Consider the following 17,938-nt stretch of genomic DNA (forward strand, 5'->3'; position numbering starts at 1 on the left):
GGTGCCTCCCTCACCAGCAGCTCCTGTGCACACAGAGTGTCTGCCACCTGCTAAAACAGAGGTGGCCTTTTCTCTAAGCGCATCCCTCTCTCTGGTTGCAGGGCTGCTGGCACACTGAGAGGGTGAAGCTGCCGATTGCTTGAGAGGTTAATATTTCGGCATAAAGCAGAGTTAGTAGGAGGATGGTTTGGAATGGAGACAGGAGGAAGCAAAGCTGTATGGGCATGAAATGCCAGAAGCACCTGAAAGATGGCTAGGATGGGTGAAGAAGGGCTTTTACTAATAAGAAGAGCTAAAAGCAAAGAGGGGCACCTGTCCCTTAACTTCAGAGCCCGGAAGACGGAGCCCTTCCATTTGCACCTGTAACCCATCTGCACTTGCTGGGGCCGCTGATGGATGTGCATGTCCATGGTGTCAGATTCCAAACTTTGAAAATAACTGGTGCCCTTCGGGTTGGCTGTCACCTCCGGAAGGACTGTCAAACTCACCCAGGGCACAGAGGGAGCAGCCAGCCAGCAAGAAACCATGGGTGAGGGGCAGGAGGCTGTCAAATACAGAGGAGCAGGGAATTGGTGGCGACCGAGCAGGCACGAAGTGGGCGGAAAGTTTGCTGGGAGCAAGGACAGGAAGGGAAGGATGCTCACACAGGATCCTTCCTCCTCACAGCTTCCTAATGACCCCTGGGATCCACCTACACAAACATCACTGGAGTTGTGTGGGTCCTGGGTCCCCACCTCCCTGCACCGTGTGGTGGGATGTCATGGAGGCCAGTGGGGGGAGCCCTGGGCAGATGGTCCCCCCATACCCGTATACAGCCCGCTTTCTGTTCCAGCCAGGTTTGCCTTGGCATGAGCACCTGAAGGGGTGGTGTGTTCCCAGACGTACGGAGGATCAGACAAGTTGGACTGGTTTTGGCCTGTGAAGTGTTACATGGCGCCAGGCCCGTTTTCTTTTACTTTTGCCACATCACATTGCTGCAGTTCTCAAGCGGAGCCAGCAATACTGGGGATCCCTCCAAGCATGAAAGGCTGGCTCCCTTAAAGGGTCTTCACAAGAAACAGCCTTTGGCAGAAACCTTGGAGGCCCTGCTGGACCCGAGTGACTCAAATATACTGCTTTTTGGGGTGGATCACAAAGCTACTGTAGGAGGAAGGGATGCTAATGGACCATGTGCAGGAGAAGGAAAAGCAGAGAGGGCTTTTGCCAAAGGGTTTATTGTTTTGCCAGCTGCCTTTTACCAGCAGATACTTTGCAATACCCTTAGGTGGGCGTCCAGGCGTGTGAAAGTCCCTCGAGCCACACATTGTGCAAAGGGAGCGAGTGACGATGATGATGCCAATGCCAACCTCCGCGGGGCCTCCGGGGTGAGAGGCAGGAGCTGGCAGGTGAGGGCAACCCCCCGTGTGTGGGGGTACGAGCAGGGGGCAGGAACAGCAGGAGGTTTTCACACGGATTTACCACCCGCTCACATTACAGGCCTCCAGCAGCACCACTCGCCTCGTCTGCCCAGCCCTTCTCTTCCTGGAGGTCCCTGTCCCTGCTGATTTTTTGTTGGTGGCATTAGAAATCAGTCTCCAGAAAGGCTGCTTTGGTCGCCTTTCACTTATTTTATTTTTCCCCATGTATTTGCATGTTTCCAGGGAGAAGATTGGGGGTTATTTTTTCATTTAAGGGCCATATTTTGGTGGTTTGTTTTTGTTTTTGTTTTTACACTTGGTTAAAGAAAGTATGGGTTGTGAAAGTAAAGGCAGAGGTATCACCTCCTGGCAGCAGGAGAGTCCCTGGCCATGTGGCCACTCACACATCCACTTGTGAAAGCTGACAGGAATTAAAGAATAATGCGGCTTTACCCAAATGGCACATCTGGGCTCGCCTGTTCCTGCCATTACGCGGTCAGGAAATTAATTTTGATCAACTGCTCTTGAACACCTTCCCGTGCAAAGCAAACCTAGCAGGATTCCTTTCCTCTGCTATCACTGGGGAATCTCAAAGGGAATGAAACTCATCCCTGAGAGGCCCTGAAGTGCTCTACTAAACCACTGCAAGGACCTTCGCATATGGGAGAGCTGGATTCCTCCCCCATCCCGGCCAGGAACACCAGGGACTGCTCTGTCTGGACGTGCTTTGGTTTGTGGGGATGTAGCAATGACACCCCCCACCCTACCCATGCCAGCTCCATCCACCCCACGCTCCCGGGCCAGAGTGCCAGCACTTGCCTCAGGTCCCTTTGATCCCCTTTGATGAACATTCAATCTACACAAGAATTAATCTTGTAAATGTTTGGAGAAGGGGTCTAGGTTGCAAGGGGAGGGTGGAAATCATATCTATCTGACTGGCCAGGGAAATTATAAGAGTAAATTTCTATTTAAAAAATTATTTAAACTACCCAGCATGAATTCTGTGTCAGTGATCTACACATACTGTTTAATATGAGATGGGTAGTTGGTGTTTGTTTTCAACCCAGAGACCAGCCTGCAAACTGAGCGAGAACAAGAGGTACTTGCTTTGAAAAATCAACCCCAATTGATCAAAAAAAGTCAATCCAGCATCACAAATTGGAGCCATCCCGCACTTTTCACCAAACAGCCCAAATTTCACAAGATCATCTCTCACTCCAGATGAGAGTCCCAAGCTCTTTTGTGTGTTCCAGAGGGAGCCACAGATTTATTTTCCTTTTGTTTTCTGATGCACATATGAAGTTTTAGAAGTCAACCACTGACCCCATGCTAAAGAGTTTTCAGACATTTCTGGCTGTAGCCCACCTTCAGGGAAGGGCTTGCCTGATGGTGGTGGAAGGAGTCAGCAGAGGCGATGGTCCCCTACCCTTCAGGACAGGAAACTGCTCAATGCCCATCTGCAGACAAACTGCCCTGCTCTAGGACAGACGCCCCAAGTCGCCTGCCCCAGCTTAGTAGCAAGCCTGGGAGGAAGGGATTTAGTGAATCAGAGTGCAAGGAGAGGGCAGATGAAAACTGTTCATCAGCTGCTCCTGGGAGTGCGCAGGAGCCAGCCTGGACTTGTTTGCTGGCTGTACGTGACGGGGGCTTTAGTTTCCTCTCCTGGACCCTGTGCTCTCGCCTTGGGCAAGGCAGCAGGGGACACTCTGTTGCCGGGCACTCCTCTTTGATGCATCCCACTTAGCTTGTGAGAGATCCATCTGCAATGCTGCAACTCCCTTGAGCGCTGTGATAGTCCAGATAAGGACGACCACAAGAAAAATGCGTAAGTATTTTTAGCTCCCATCCTATTTATTATTTTTTTTTTTTGGCTGAGTCCACTATGAAAAATGACAAGGGGAAAGATTACTCATTCTCCGTAAAATTACTAATTCTCTCCTGAGGAGAATTAGTTCAGCCAGTTGACTCCCCCTCACCCCAACCTCAGATCTCCTAAGACTGAAAAGAACAGAGAAAATTACACTGCTATTTTACACAAATAACTCCAGCCATTGAGAAGGAAACTATTTTTCCACTATGTGTATCTTGTCTCCTTTTCTGCCTAGTGCCAATCCTAGAAAAGTGACAAATGGGAAACTAAACCAGGAGCTTCACATTTGTTTTCCATTGGAAAGTGTTTAAAGCTTAAAGTTTCCGCCTACTACCATGACAAAAATGACTTTGTCCAATGAAGGTAGAAATAGTAAAGGAGTCTCTTTCTTCCTGTTCTGTTTGCATCTTTTTAAATGATCAACACTAGAAAGCAGAACTATAAAATAATGGCTCGATAGAGACTGTCCTCATTCCTGCCAGATCTTTTCTCAGTAGAAGAGCTAGTAAGATGATATCTGATGTCTTCTGCATAACCAGCATGCCAAACTCACCTTTCCAGGGATTCCTCTATTGACAATAATCATAAATTAGTTCAAACCTTACTTGTATTTCTTGCATCCTTAACCTATATTCCATAGTAGGGATCACTGCAATGACAGACGGAAAATACAAGCTCACCACAAGATGCAGCATCACACAAGGGACAATCAGGAGGAGACCAGGAGGAAAAAAGCCTTCATAGTCCCTGCAATTTTGGCTTATCTTACCAGACTCCTTGCAAGACAGCACAGGAATAAATCATTACCAGTTGTAATGGTGTTGGTACAGTGTAGACTTCTGTCCAGAAACAGACAATTGCATCAAACAACTCAGCCTGGCTCATCAAAGCAGCCATCACAGGGGGAATTCCTGGGATTACGGCATCTCTGGGAAGAGTTGTTGAGGTTCGGAAGGTCCCCCACCAGCTGAGAGGGCTCAGAGCACTCCCCCAGCCACAAGTTGCATCACAGCCAAGAGAAGAAAAATGTTAAACTGCCATCTTGGGTTATTAAAATCTGTCCCAGTGGTAACACTGGACTTTTCTAAGCCCCTTTGCCTGTGGTTAGAAAAATCAAGAGACGCATCGGGTTCACATCTCTCACTATGTGCTCGGTGGACCTGGGTCTGCGTTAGAGCAATGCATTGTAAGCGAGCATCAAGCTGTAATTCCTGCTTCATCTTAACAATAGTACCATCAGGTAGACAGCAGCAGCTGTCAGAGATGGACTCTCTGCAAGCTGATGGTATTGTGTCAGCAGTGATTTCTCCAAAAGTCAGCATTGAACCGACTTACTTTTCAAGCTTAAAAGCAGATCAAATTCACATGGCATTGGCCTTGACCTCAAAGCAATGACCAAATTGTTTTTATTAAGGCCTCTACCCTCGGGAAGTGTGGTCAGATGTTATACACACTTTACCAATCATGAGGCAGACAAAAGGACCACATTTTGCTATAAAATCAAGCACATGTTCCCTGTTCTACACAGCATGAGACACCTGGGAAAGGTGTACAACATGATCTGAACTGAACTAAGATGGCTGAAGGATCTCAGAGCTCATGCTCTGGGAGCTTGGTAGCCCCCAGACCTTCCTGAGGGAGCTACTTAGAGTCTCTTCACATGGACCAAACTGCACTGTATGCCCTGTGCTGTTTTGTATCATACATTAGAGCCAGTTGGATGTTGGGCAACGCGTGCACCACTAACCACATGGCCCAGCTTGCATGCAGACACTGGTCATTTAATAAGACCCATTGTCCCCAGACCACAGCTTCACTTCTGGTTATATTGTGGCCAAGGGGCTTGGGAGTCCCTCGGCACAGAAGGCCGGGGTGAGGAAACAGTAAAGACCAATTCCTCCAGTCCGTGCCTGAGAGATGCCTGGGATGGAGAGGGGCCAGGAGGAGGCCCCGGGCAGGAGAAGTTGCTCTGGTGGGCCCTTTGGACACAGCTGGTGCCCCTGCACTTGAGAGCGGCTGGCTGAGCAGGGTCTGGGGAGGCTCTGCCCTGCAGCCCTGGCAAGGGCAGTCAGATGTCTTTCTGTGTGGGGTTGGAAAGCCAAGCTTCATGGCTCAGGCATCATATCACACAACACATTAGCCACTCAAGCAGCTAGGACGGGACAGTCAAGATTAATTAATGCGGTTTTAACGTTAATTACGTTTGCAGGGCAGTGCTGCAAGAAACCTTTTGACAAGCGTGTCCTTCCTCAGCTGATGTGCCTGGCAGGGGGAGGCTACATCATTTTTCCCTTCCTTTACCTACCAGAACCACACACCTTTTTCCACCAACAGAAAGTGACAGAGCATTAAAATCTGCCAGGAGAGAATAAAGGAGTTCATTGTGCTGTGCAGTTAACAGATGATTTTAACTTTTCCTCCCCATTTCTACCAGTGTATACAATATTAATTAACTGCCCTGTGGCAACTAACCTAAATCCCTCTAGCCTTTGGAAAGCAACTGAAGACGTGTCTCCCCGGGACAGTTCTTGTTGCAAATGGTTGGTTTTCTTAACACAATGCTCTGAAGTCTTCATTGTTGCCTCAAACGAAGGAAGTCCACGACTTCAATCACCCTACAAACCGCAACTGAAGAAGCATGTTTCCACAGCTATCACAGGCCAAATTCTTTCATTCACCTCTGACTTCCTAACGCAACTAGAAATCAAACACCTCAGGAAAAAGAGAGTATATTTAGGCAAGATGAGAGCTGTGGTGAAGTTGCAGATGGGCAGAGAAAGGATCTCAGGCTCAGATCCTTGATCAGATCCTCAGATCAGACTGAGCTCAAGTTCAATTCAACAGAAGGGACTCAATTGTATAAACCAGAAAGCAGAGACTGAAATCATGACTGTTGACATTATCCAGTGGTATCTTTAAGCCAAATGCTGGTAGGAAACCTGCCCAAAATGCAAACAATCACATCGTAGCAGCAACATCTACTTTCCCCAGCCCAAATAATTTGCTCTGCCTCGCAAAATCATGAAATAAAGATTACAGTGAAATGACCTAGCAGGTCTTGGTGGTGGTGACAGCAATATGAAAATAGCATCCCACCACATCTCTGGGGTGTCCTGAATTCAGACATAACCTGTTGCCACACTTTACAAATGCTTTCTTCTTGCAACTTCGTTCTTCCATTTTATGTCACTCCATGATTTTCACTCTGACCTCTGAAATGTCTTGCACAGAAACACACCACTTGGCTACTTCTTCTTCCCACCAAACTGTCCCTCACTTGATTCAACATGTTTTTACCCAACTAGAGCATCTTTTCCCCAGCAGCATTCGATGCAACAGGCAGCACATTCAATTCATTACTGTTCTGGCACGGCACAAAGCAAAAATTTTGCCCGTATTAAAACAAAGGCCCCAAGTTCATCTAGGATTTTAATTCACTATAATGTTGTAATGACACGGAGGACAAAAATTTAAGCCCACCAATTTGGATGAGCAGCGTGTGCCCAAAACTGAGCATCCCCCCCCCTCCCAAGCAAGGCAATGCAGCTTTTCTACAGGGAATGGCATTGACCCTATCCTCATTTCCAGCTCCTGGAAGGAGCTAAGGTTCAAAACTTTCAGACTGTAATTTGATTTCTTTCGGATCTCTTAAAAGTCCCTCTGCTGGGGCTCCTGCCCAGCCCGTTCCCCGGCAGCGAGAGCGGAGCCGGGGTGGGGAACGGGGCTCGGCTGCCACCTGCCGGGGTCCGGCCGCCTTCCTCCGCCCGGCACGCACCAAAAACCACCGAAAATACTGGAAAAAAACCCCAGACAATACCCCAAATACAAATAATACAACCACTGCCCTCCAGCTCCCCAGATCGAGCCCCCTCTAACTCAAAGAAGAACAAAAGAGACTCCCTCAAGGAGAAGCGGTGCGTGATCAGGTTGCTGAGCTTCAGGATGCTGAGCTTCACAAATGAATACAGTTTTAGACTCAGCGATGAAAGCTGAAGGTGCACTACAGGAGCGCTTAATGTCTTACAGACAGGAGCCACCAGGTCTCCAGAGTCAGTCCTCATCTTTAAAAGGTCAGTCAAACAGTCACCTTCTCCAAGGCGAGGCCAGCGCGCCACTCCGTCACAAAGAGACTCCCATGAATGTTTCTCTTTCAGCATTAGATAAAGCTTATATGTACGTGCTCCAGAGAAAAGCAATGAGGACATAAGAATCATTACTTCTTTCACCATTTCTTTGTCCTCTTCCCTGCTAAAAGAGAAAATTTCCCCACTTTATCCTCTAACACTAAATACAATATTTCAGTTTTCTTGGAACATCCTGTTTTATTCTTGATAAATACTTTAAGACTTTTGAAAGCAGCATACGAAGTCTCCAATTTATATCTTTCAAGATGTTATGGAAAGAGTAAAAATACAGCAGGGAAATAAAAGGCTGTCTTCTCTTGTGAAAAAATTATAAAAACCTCATACATTGCCCACTGTAATCTGGGGAATCTCAAAACTATAAAACTGGGGTGTCAAAGTATTTTGTGATTCACAGCCACAAGGCAAGCCTAGGAGAAATAATTCAGAAGAAAGGAAGACATTTATTTTGTATGCAACGGGTGACTCCAAGGCTTAGGACTGCATGGACATGTGCACAAGGAAAGATGATGAGAAAAATCCATCAAATTAGTTTTCTCACATCAGCATTCACAAAAGACAGCACTTCATAAAACCTTCCCATCAGCAAGTCACCACAGCTCCTCAAGGACATTAGGAGAACAACAAACTTCCTAAGAACAACAGGACAAGGGGAGGTTTTTTTGTTCAAAACAGTAACTCTGGGCCCTCTTGACGTGCCGTCCCTCAGCTAACAGGACATTTAGCGGAGCCCTATCACATCTCTAATCCACCCAGAGATGCCGAAATCGTCTGTCCATCACAGATTAAGATCACAAAAGCCAAGCCAAGAATTGTAAAGCAACAATTTTCAGTAAGGAAGCCACAGTGATGCCTGCCAAAGCCTGGTAGGCATTTGTCTCTAATTCCAAATAAATCCTATTGGGGAAAAAAAAACCCTACAAACCTAAATGCGTCCTCCATATCTGGCTGTAAGTGTACAGAAGAGATTAGCCGTTACTAAGAATAAGACCAATGCGTGCTGTGACGACAGTTGGATAACAAGCGCTAATGATCACAATTCTTTCAGTGTGAGCTGAGCACTGGGTGAAGTCAGAAAAATGTGTTTTCCGACGGAAAAACCGGGGCTGATCCCGCTGTGCCAAGACTGTCAGAGTTTGATCCCAGGCCCCTTCTGCACAGATGCCCCCCGAGCCCAGCACACGTGTGTCCAGCTGGTGTTCGGCGTTAGAGGTAAAGCTACAAATACAATATTGGGAGGAGGGTTTTCCTGTTGTTAAAAATCTGCTCCTCGGAGGAGCTGTTCCCAATGTGACCAGTACCTGTGTGCCTTTTAAATTGTTTCCAACTTGGTTACAACCTAGCATATTGGTGTGGTTGGGGGACCTCCTAAACACCATAATGCAATTTGGGCAGTCAAAATCCAGGCAAAAATCCTGGTGATATTGGACACATCTATCACTTCCTTCAGCTGTTTTGAAAAATCACAGCAAACAACACTGCAAACTAAAAGCTGCAAGGAAGAAACCACATCTATTGACACCATTCCAGCTCCAAAAGAATATTTTTCAGCCAGTGATTTTAAAAATGAAGGCTCTCTCCGCCGGTATCGCCGAGGGGATGATGTGAGCTGCATTGTTCATTACTGCTGCGATAGCACCCCCATGAGCCAGGCCCCACTGCGCAAGTGCTACATTAGGATCTGTTAACGTGCTGGAGGTGGCCATCTAGGAACCTCTCACAGACAGTTTTATGTCCTTGCTGTCACACGTACATCTCCATCGCTGCCAGCCATGGGGGCAGACTCTTGTCTCGCTGAGCTTTCTGACCTGAGCCACCACCAAATCACAGCTCTTCCCTCTCCTCGGCTGCCGTAACCGCAGAGTATGCAGAAATCCACCTGTCTTGGTGCAAACTTCTGCCCCTTACCTTAAAGCAGCTGCTGTGTCCTCCCAGCTGTTTTGACAGATTCACTACATTGCTTCGACCAGCAGAGAAAACTGTTGTTAGCCAAACAGAAAGGTCTGGCTATCTCTTTTAAATTACTGCTTCCCAGAAAGTTCTGGAGTCTGCTTCACAAGCCAAAGCAAGGACAGAGACATGAAACTAATTCTGTACCGGGCAACTTCTTGTGCGGTGCAACACCAGTTCAAAACGAGCTCTTTTGCTATTGTTTATTGAATCCTAAAACTAACCTTACTACTTTACCTACTGCTATCAAAACCTGTAAGCTATAAACATTATTAAGTGAATTACACCCTGATGTTACACAATGGTGAAGTTACACAGTGGGTCTGCATGAGTTAAGTAAGAATTACACCCTGATGTTACACGATGGTGAAGTTACACAGTGGGTCTGCATGAGCAGCCCCATCAAGACCATGAGGTCATGTGTAGCTTTATTTGTGCAAGAAATGGACCTGATCCCTCTCGATACCATAAAACTTGCTTTGATGAGGCCTCTGTAGCTACAGTCAAACCATGCCCTGAAAGAGAGAGGTTTCTGCTGCAGCAACTGCAAGAAGCAGAGAGATTATGCAAAGAGCATCTTCTCCCCTCCGTGTGAAACAGTCTTCACAGACACAGATTGAATCAATTTAAAAGACATAAAACCAAACCACAGGTGTTAAGCGCTGCTGGCCTCGTAAAGAGCTCCATCCACCTCTCCCATGGCTCCCTACTCTTCCACCCCACATGCATCAGTTGAGAAACGTTTTTCAGAAGTGATGGAAAAATAATTCCATCAGTGCAGGTTTTTCCATGGAGATTTTAAATGAAAATATTAAGAGTCATTTTGGTCACTGCTCAGCAGTCCTCAGACTGTAAATTCATTTTTATCTCCATTTCATTTTTAAAAAGAAAGGGCAAAAATTTGATTTTTTTTACTTCACCCTATAAAAACCGAAAGACAGAGTCTCCCAGAAATTCAACACAGCCCTCAGGCCACCCTTTAGCAGCCTCTGCTCTTAGGACCGTAAGTGCAAATGCTGCTCATCATGAGGACTTGGAGAGGTTGGGATTACCCACCACTTTCCTGCATGCACCTGACAGTCACCAAAAACACATCTCCCACACAGATTCCTGTGTCACTCCCATGTACAAAGACTCATGCAGTTTGATGGAAAGGTACCAGATGCTTTCTGGGTGCCCTGAACCTGCTGCAGGCATCTGGGCAGGGAGAGAAGGTAGTCTAAGACCCCAGTTTTAAAGACTGTGACTGGAGTGCAGCACTTTGGTGTAAACCAGGGCACTCGGCCAGCTTCATCACTAGACAAGATTTACTCAGGAGCTTAATATAGATTCCCCAAAATAAAACAAAGTTACAAAGATGGCCAAACAACATTGTTTGGATTATTATGGTGTTACGTCCCAGGAAGGACTCTCCTTAGCACTTCCAGTACCTCAGCTCACTCAGGAGGGTAGCTGATGACTTCCACTTCTTTCCTGAACATCTGCAGATCTAGAGTTCCCAGTCCTACCATTAAACATAGTTTAATGTATCATTCCAGACAATCCGCTCTCTCCCTAGCCCAAGGACTGAACTCTTCTTTCCTCTCTCACCCTCTTGGTACCCCCTTCCTTCTCTGAAATTAAGCTGTGGGGAAGTTCTCTAAGGGAAGCAGCATTTTATTCCCCCTCCCAAAGCTCAGGAACCTCAGGTGTGTCCATTTCTTGCTTTATATGACTTTGGCCTGCCTATAGCCTCCTTAAAATAATCACATCATGAGAAATTCTGATAGTACTAAAAGGACCCTTAGATGGCATAGCATTCCACTTACTAAGAAGTTTGCATGGAGCTTGTATCGGGTATGCAAACACAGATTGTGATTTGGGGATGGGGTTTCCCTGAAGGTACAGTCCTTACTTTGTACTCGGTCAGTTTTGAGGAATCCTCTCTCCTACATGTTGGGATACTCATGAGAAACACAAGATCCTAAATTCTTTGTTTGACTTTCCCTTGCCTTCTCTCCTGCCTTCCCACCCAAGCTGCAGACCTGAATCCCAAATCATATGATCCAAAGGTCAGGAGCAGATGGATGCATACAGAGCATCCACAACTGTACAGTGCAAAATCACCCATTTCTGACTGTCATCCATTTCCCATGTGTCTCATTAGAGCAGCACTGACAGCAGTCATCAAACCACATCAAGACTCACCACACACCAAATAGCACTAGATCTTGGCAGATGTAATCCCATCCAGGCCAGTCATATATTTTCCACAGAAGCTACACAGGAATGCCCCATGCCTGTCAGCATTTCAGAGGTATTTGCACAATGCCTTTAATACCATTCTTTAACTTCTGGTCAGCCCTGAAGTTGTTGGGCAATTGGACTAGATGAGTCCAATTGGTCCATTCCAGCTGAACTATTCTATGCTATTCCTCTTGGTACCTCCTCCTTTCCCTAGCAGTACATGCTGAGGAAATCTGTGATGACATTTCTTCTCAGCTCTGCACTAGCAGACGGGATTGAGCAGGTAACCACGTCCCAACCAAGGCATTGGCTCAATCATTTTGTGGGAAGGAGGCACGTACCTTCTGTCTGATGGGGGTGAGAGCTGTGGATCATGTCGAGATAATTTGACCATCTGAACAAATTTGCAAAAAGCATGTGTGAAGAGCCGTTTTTGAAAGCCTTCTGTGTTCATCCAGCTTAGCTGGGTTTCCACAGGGTGGCAAAACCCCACAACTCTGACACTAGCGAGGCTGCAAGATCAAGCCCTGTTGTCAAAGACAACAACGAAGAAGAAGTTGACGATGACGAAGGAGACGACAATGATGAAAACGATGATGACGATGACAAAGAAGAGAAAAAGAAAAAAAACATGAAGACAACAATGACAATGAAACAAAGAATAATAGGAAGAAACAAAAAAAAAAAGATGACAGTGATTATAATGAAAAAGATGATGAGAAAGATGACGATGGCAAAGAAGACAATGAAGGTGACAGCAACAACAAAAGACGACGGTGGCAGCAACAATGATGATGATGAAGGAGAAGTAGTAGTACTAGTGGTGCATGGTACCATGACAACGAAGAAGTTGACAATGACGAAGGAGACAACAATGATGAAAACGATGATGACGATGACAAAGAAGAGAAAAAGAAAAAAAACATGAAGACAACAATGACAATGAAACAAAGAATAATAGGAAGAAACAAAAAAAAAAAGATGACAGTGATTATAATGAAAAAGATGATGAGAAAGATGACGATGGCAAAGAAGACAATGAAGGTGACAGCAACAACAAAAGACGACGGTGGCAGCAACAATGATGATGATGAAGGAGAAGTAGTAGTACTAGTGGTGCATGGTACCATGGGGTATTTTCAAAAGTATGCCACATAGTAATGACAAGCATACTTTTCACTTTCCCAAACTTGCTCTGCTGCGCTTCTTGGCCAGTGATGCATGAAAAGTGCTCTCATGTCTGCCCTGCGCTTGTATCGCACACTGGGAGAGCTGAAAAGCGGCAGCTCCTGATGGTGCAGCAAACCTGAAGCCCTTCCAAGCACGGGCTGTTTTGCACAAGCAAGAAATCCTTGGGGAAATGGAGTCAAGGGAAGAGCAGAGGTTGCTCCCGCTCCAAACATGCAATGGGCAAGAGCCAGAGACAGCCAGGGTGCAAGTGGTGCCTGGGAGGTGCAAAAGCAGCAGGCAAGAGAGATGAAAGGGCCCAGAGGAGCCCTGACAAGGGGCTGTGCTCAGTACTACAGAGGACAAGAAACAACTCCTGGAGGCTCACCTTCACACTCTAGAAAGCTTCCTGCCTCCTGGGCATGAGACACCTTCGTGGAGCACGAGCAGAAGGCCAAAATGGCCTAAAGGAGCCCTGGGACAAGGGGCTGTACTCAGTGCTGCAGAGGAAGGCAAAAAACCCCCAGAGACACCTGCTGGCCCACCTTGGGGGTAAAAAAGCCTTCCTCCCCACAGCTGCAGGGCACGAGAGGCCATCTCCGTGGTCCATGAGCAGCAGGCAGTAACCTAGCCAAAGCAGACCAGACGAGTCTTGACAAGCGGTCATCCTCAATGCTGCAGAGGAAGGCAAAAAAGCCCTGAGGACCAAAATGCCAGTCTGGCCCGGGGGGAAAATTCCTTCCTGACCCCCAGGGGACCAATGCCAATCTGGCCCGGGGGGAAAATTCCTTCCTGACCCCCAGCACTAGCTATAGGCTATTCCCTGAGCATGAGCAAGACCTGCCTCCTTGTCCCACAGCCTGGTCATGACCCCAGGAATGTGCCCAAGCACTACTCTCCCTCAACCTGGAGCCATCTTAGGGGCTTCTGAGAGTGGCCACATGCCTCTGGGCCTGACCCAACCTAGTGGGACATGAGTGGGTGCTCCAAAGCACTAGAACTCCTTGCAACATCTCTGCATCCCATTTCTTATGGCTGCTGCCACTGGCTCTGCAGAGGATGAAAATGGTGAGCTCTGCAGTGCTCCTCAAGTCTTACTCTTAGGACTACTATCCAGCTGAAAAGGCCTGATAGCCAAGGTATTTCCATAGTCTTAGCACTACTATCCAGCTGAAAAGGCCTGATAGCCTCAGTTACCTTGAAGTGCTGGTAGTTCTCATCTCCTGAGCATCTTTCCAAAGGCTAAGGCAGAATTTCCATTCATCAGATGGGCTTTGAAGGTGGCCCCACCAGGAGCTAGCCTTGCAGCAGAGAACCTCCAGCAGTCTCATCAGCCACTGATCATCTTCTATCATCCCCTCCAAATAATTCCACCAGAGCCTCAAGAACTTCCTCTCAGATGCCTTCAGGCTGCTCCTAAGCCAGCTCTGGCAGCGGTACACGGGAGGATGCCCCCTTTTATCCTGCCCTGGGATGTTGTGACTGCTGCGTTGCCAGGCAGTGGCATTGTGACATGGGGTGATGGGGCTCCCCACGCACAGCCCCTTTGGGGGAAGGCCTTTGGGGTACTAGCCCTGAGGCAATCTGGAGGAAAGCCAAAGCAACCAGAGCCGTAGGCTGGGATGGAAGGTGCCAAGAGACCACCATGGAAAATAACACAGACTGAAAAAAACAGTGAGTGGAGGTTACACTGGTGTGGTGGAAAGGCTGGTCATTTTCAGACCTAGAACATTTGGATCTGTGCCCAAAGCACAGCCAAGCAACCGACAGCTCTTCCAAACAGCAAAAAATAGCCTATTGCTGCTGTCACCATCACATCCCCTTCTCCCAGTTGAAACCAAGCTGCACAGCCCCTTGTTATACATACCGACCGGCCACGTTCGTATGGGATACAAAATGCACTTCAGCCACAGGGTAAAACTTCCACAGCTTGTTTGTGACTTTAATCTTTTGGAAAGGAGAGTTCAGTTGGAAAGGACCTATAATGATCATTTAGTCCAACTCCCTGACCAATTCAAGGCTGACCAAAAGTTAAAGCATGCTATTAAAGGCATTGTCCAAATGACATCTTAAACACCAACAGGCTTTTGGGCATCGACCACCACTCCAGGAAGCCTGTTCCAGGGTTTGACCACCCTCTTGGTAAAGAAATGCTTCCTCACATCAAGTCTGAACCTCCCTTGATGGATGCAGCTTTGAGCTGTTCCCATGTGTCCTGGCACTGGGTACCAGGGAGATCAGCACTTCCCTCTCCACTTCCCCTCCTCGGGAAGCTGTAGAGAGCAATGAGGTCGCCCCTCAGTTTGCTTTTCTCCAAACTACACAAACTCCATGTCCTCAGATGCTCCTCAAGAGGACATGCCTTCCAACCCTTTCACCAGCTTTGGTACCCTCTAGATGCATTCAAGGACCTTTACATGCCTTTTAAATGGTGGGTCCCAGAACTGCACACAATACTGAAGATGAAACCACACTAATGCTGAATACAGTGGGATAATCGCCTCTCCTGCCCAGCTGGTGATGCTGTGCTTGATGCACCCCAGGATGAGGTTTGCCCTCTTGGCCACCAGGGCACACTGCTGACTCCCACTGAGCCTCCTGCTGACCAGCACCCACAGACCCCTTTCACCAGGGCTGCTCTCAAAGGCCAGCGAGGAGCAGGGTGAGTGCTCCCCTTTTCCCTCCTCAGCAGATAAGCAATAAGATGCGTAATGCAAGGATTAATCTGCACTAGAAGCTTTGCAGTGCTCTTTATTCCTCTTGGACCGACTGGAGATAAATCTCATTCTTCCTCCCACACAGGGTATGTGCCAGCTTTCAGGTTTTAAGAACTTTCTTTGGTGCAGCCAAAGGCAAACTGTACCATGGAGCGAGCCTCTTCCACGAAGCACAACCAGCTCTGCAAAAGAGACTGCTATTTAGCAGCGTTCAGCAATTCAACAATGTTAAGACAAAGAGTGTATGTTATACCCCTGTCAGCTCTCAAGCTCTAACCTGGGGCTTAGAGAGTAACATTAAAAGAAGCTAAAATGTGTTAAATGCCTCCCTAATATTATTTATAAAGGCACATAATCTGTGTAAAGATAAGAGGCATCCAGAATACAAATGGGAGCAGAATTCATTCCAAATATCACAGATACCCAAGAAGCCACTTGCTTTGTAATTTCTAAGGTGCCTTAGGCGTCTCCTAGCTCCAGACAAAGTATGGAGCAGGCCAGAGAGAGAACAGGATGGGATTAAATTTAAATCTCCTAAATTGAGCCAAGGACAGAATTATCCACTATGAAACCTGGCTAAGATAGACAATCCTCTCTGCTGCTGTCCTTTGTAATCATCTTCCCTCTAAAATAGTATTAAAAAAAAAAAGAAAGATATGGAAGAGGTTGTTTTTTTAATTCAAGATGAAAATATTTTCTTCCAGGTTCTCTAGAAATTAATTGACACAATTTTTTGGCTGGAACATGCAGTTACGTACTGGCCACACAATGGAAATGCAGCACACAGAGAACCGTGAGGCTTTCATTGCAAATACTTGTGCACAGAGGTTCTTGTGCCCCACACACTTCAGACTCTGTCTCCGTGCCCACCTCCAGCTCCAAATGCCCAAACCATGTCCATTAGGAGGCACTTTTGTCTAAAAGAACACTTGTATGCTTTGTGCTGTTTGTCACAGAAATACATAACTAGTTCTCCTACAACTATTTTTCCAGTGAAATGACTTAACTACAGAGCCAGAATAGCTGAATCCTATCTTTATAACAAAACCTGAAGCTATACATTTGCTTTTGAGGAGGACACCTGAAAATACATTTTAAAATACAGTAAAGTAATTGTATAATAATAATAATAATTTCCTTCTGGACAGCATTTATCTATCATGGGTGACTAACAACTTTAGTACCAAGATTAGAAACATTGTCTTTCATAGTTTGCTTTGATAAATTGTGCTTTTTTAAATCTCAACGATACTCACATATGCCTTCAAAGCCTGAAATAACTTAGCAATACTAACAGAAATGTCATCATCTGTTCAAATTATGCCTAAGAAAACTTAGGCAGAGGTACCACCTGTAACATTTGCCTGTTGATCGAACAAACAACTGAACAATTCCTCAACCATCTTGAGTTTGGCTCCACCACGTGAAATTAAGTAGCCTTTCAGTGAATTCAGTCTAATGTCTAAATCATCACTGCAGAATGCAGGAGCAAAAAGTTTGAAATACCATCGATCTAATCACCAGAAGGAAACTAAAGGGCTGAAGCTTCAATAGTTTTTGTTTTCATCCCTTTCTGAAACTATTTCATTATAACAACTGGTCAGCAGAGCAGAGAGTTTAATGCAAAATGTCTGTTTCAGGTTTAATGGTGAGGGGCACCAAGGCCGACACTTCTCTACACAGCTGTTCTGTACTCAACTTTTTTGCAAAAATTAGATACGTCTTTATCCCTTTGAAACCACACTGGCTGGTAGGCAAGTATTTTTTGGCTAGATAGCAAACAAGTGTTTACTTTCTTTTTAAAGGTATAGCAAATCTTCCTGTATTTGCAGGAATTGCTCCTTCATGCCACAGACCAGAAAAATCTGAGAGACACTGAACAAAAGCTTCTAGCAGCCACGGAGATTTCAGCCAAAGTGGCATCAGAAATGCTTTGCATTTGCATAAAGCCAACAACCTCAGCTTCCCAGAGTGATTCCAACGGCAGGAATTTCAAAGTGAGTTAGCTCATCAAAAGCTGTACTGCTGATTCCAGATTTCCTAGTAAATAGACCAAAAAACCAGCAGACACTCACAGAATAACTCATTTCAGTCAGCAGAATATTTTCACTGAAATCCTTAGAATTGTCATTGTTTCTTTTCCAGTGGTGAGGCCTACAGCTTTTCATTACATTTCATGTGATCTATCAAAGTATAATTACAGCTCATCATGCTTTTTCATTCTTACTTGTCATATGCAAATACCATTTGGACTGAAAAGCATCCAGTATTGAATGAAGAGCATTTTTCTTGTATACAGATACTCCCAATACTCTTAGAAGCAGCAGTCAGTGTAAAGGTTTTTAGTCTCATTCAAAAGACAGCATTATCTGCAGAATTGCATTCCAATTTCATACTTAGAATTGACTCAATTGAGACTTAAAAAGGGTGCCATTTAGCAATTCAGTAACATATTTCCTGCAGCACTTC

Source organism: Calidris pugnax, unplaced genomic scaffold (assembly GCF_001431845.1).
Source record: "Calidris pugnax isolate Ruff unplaced genomic scaffold, ASM143184v1 scaffold44, whole genome shotgun sequence".
Classification (NCBI taxonomy): domain Eukaryota; kingdom Metazoa; phylum Chordata; class Aves; order Charadriiformes; family Scolopacidae; genus Calidris; species Calidris pugnax.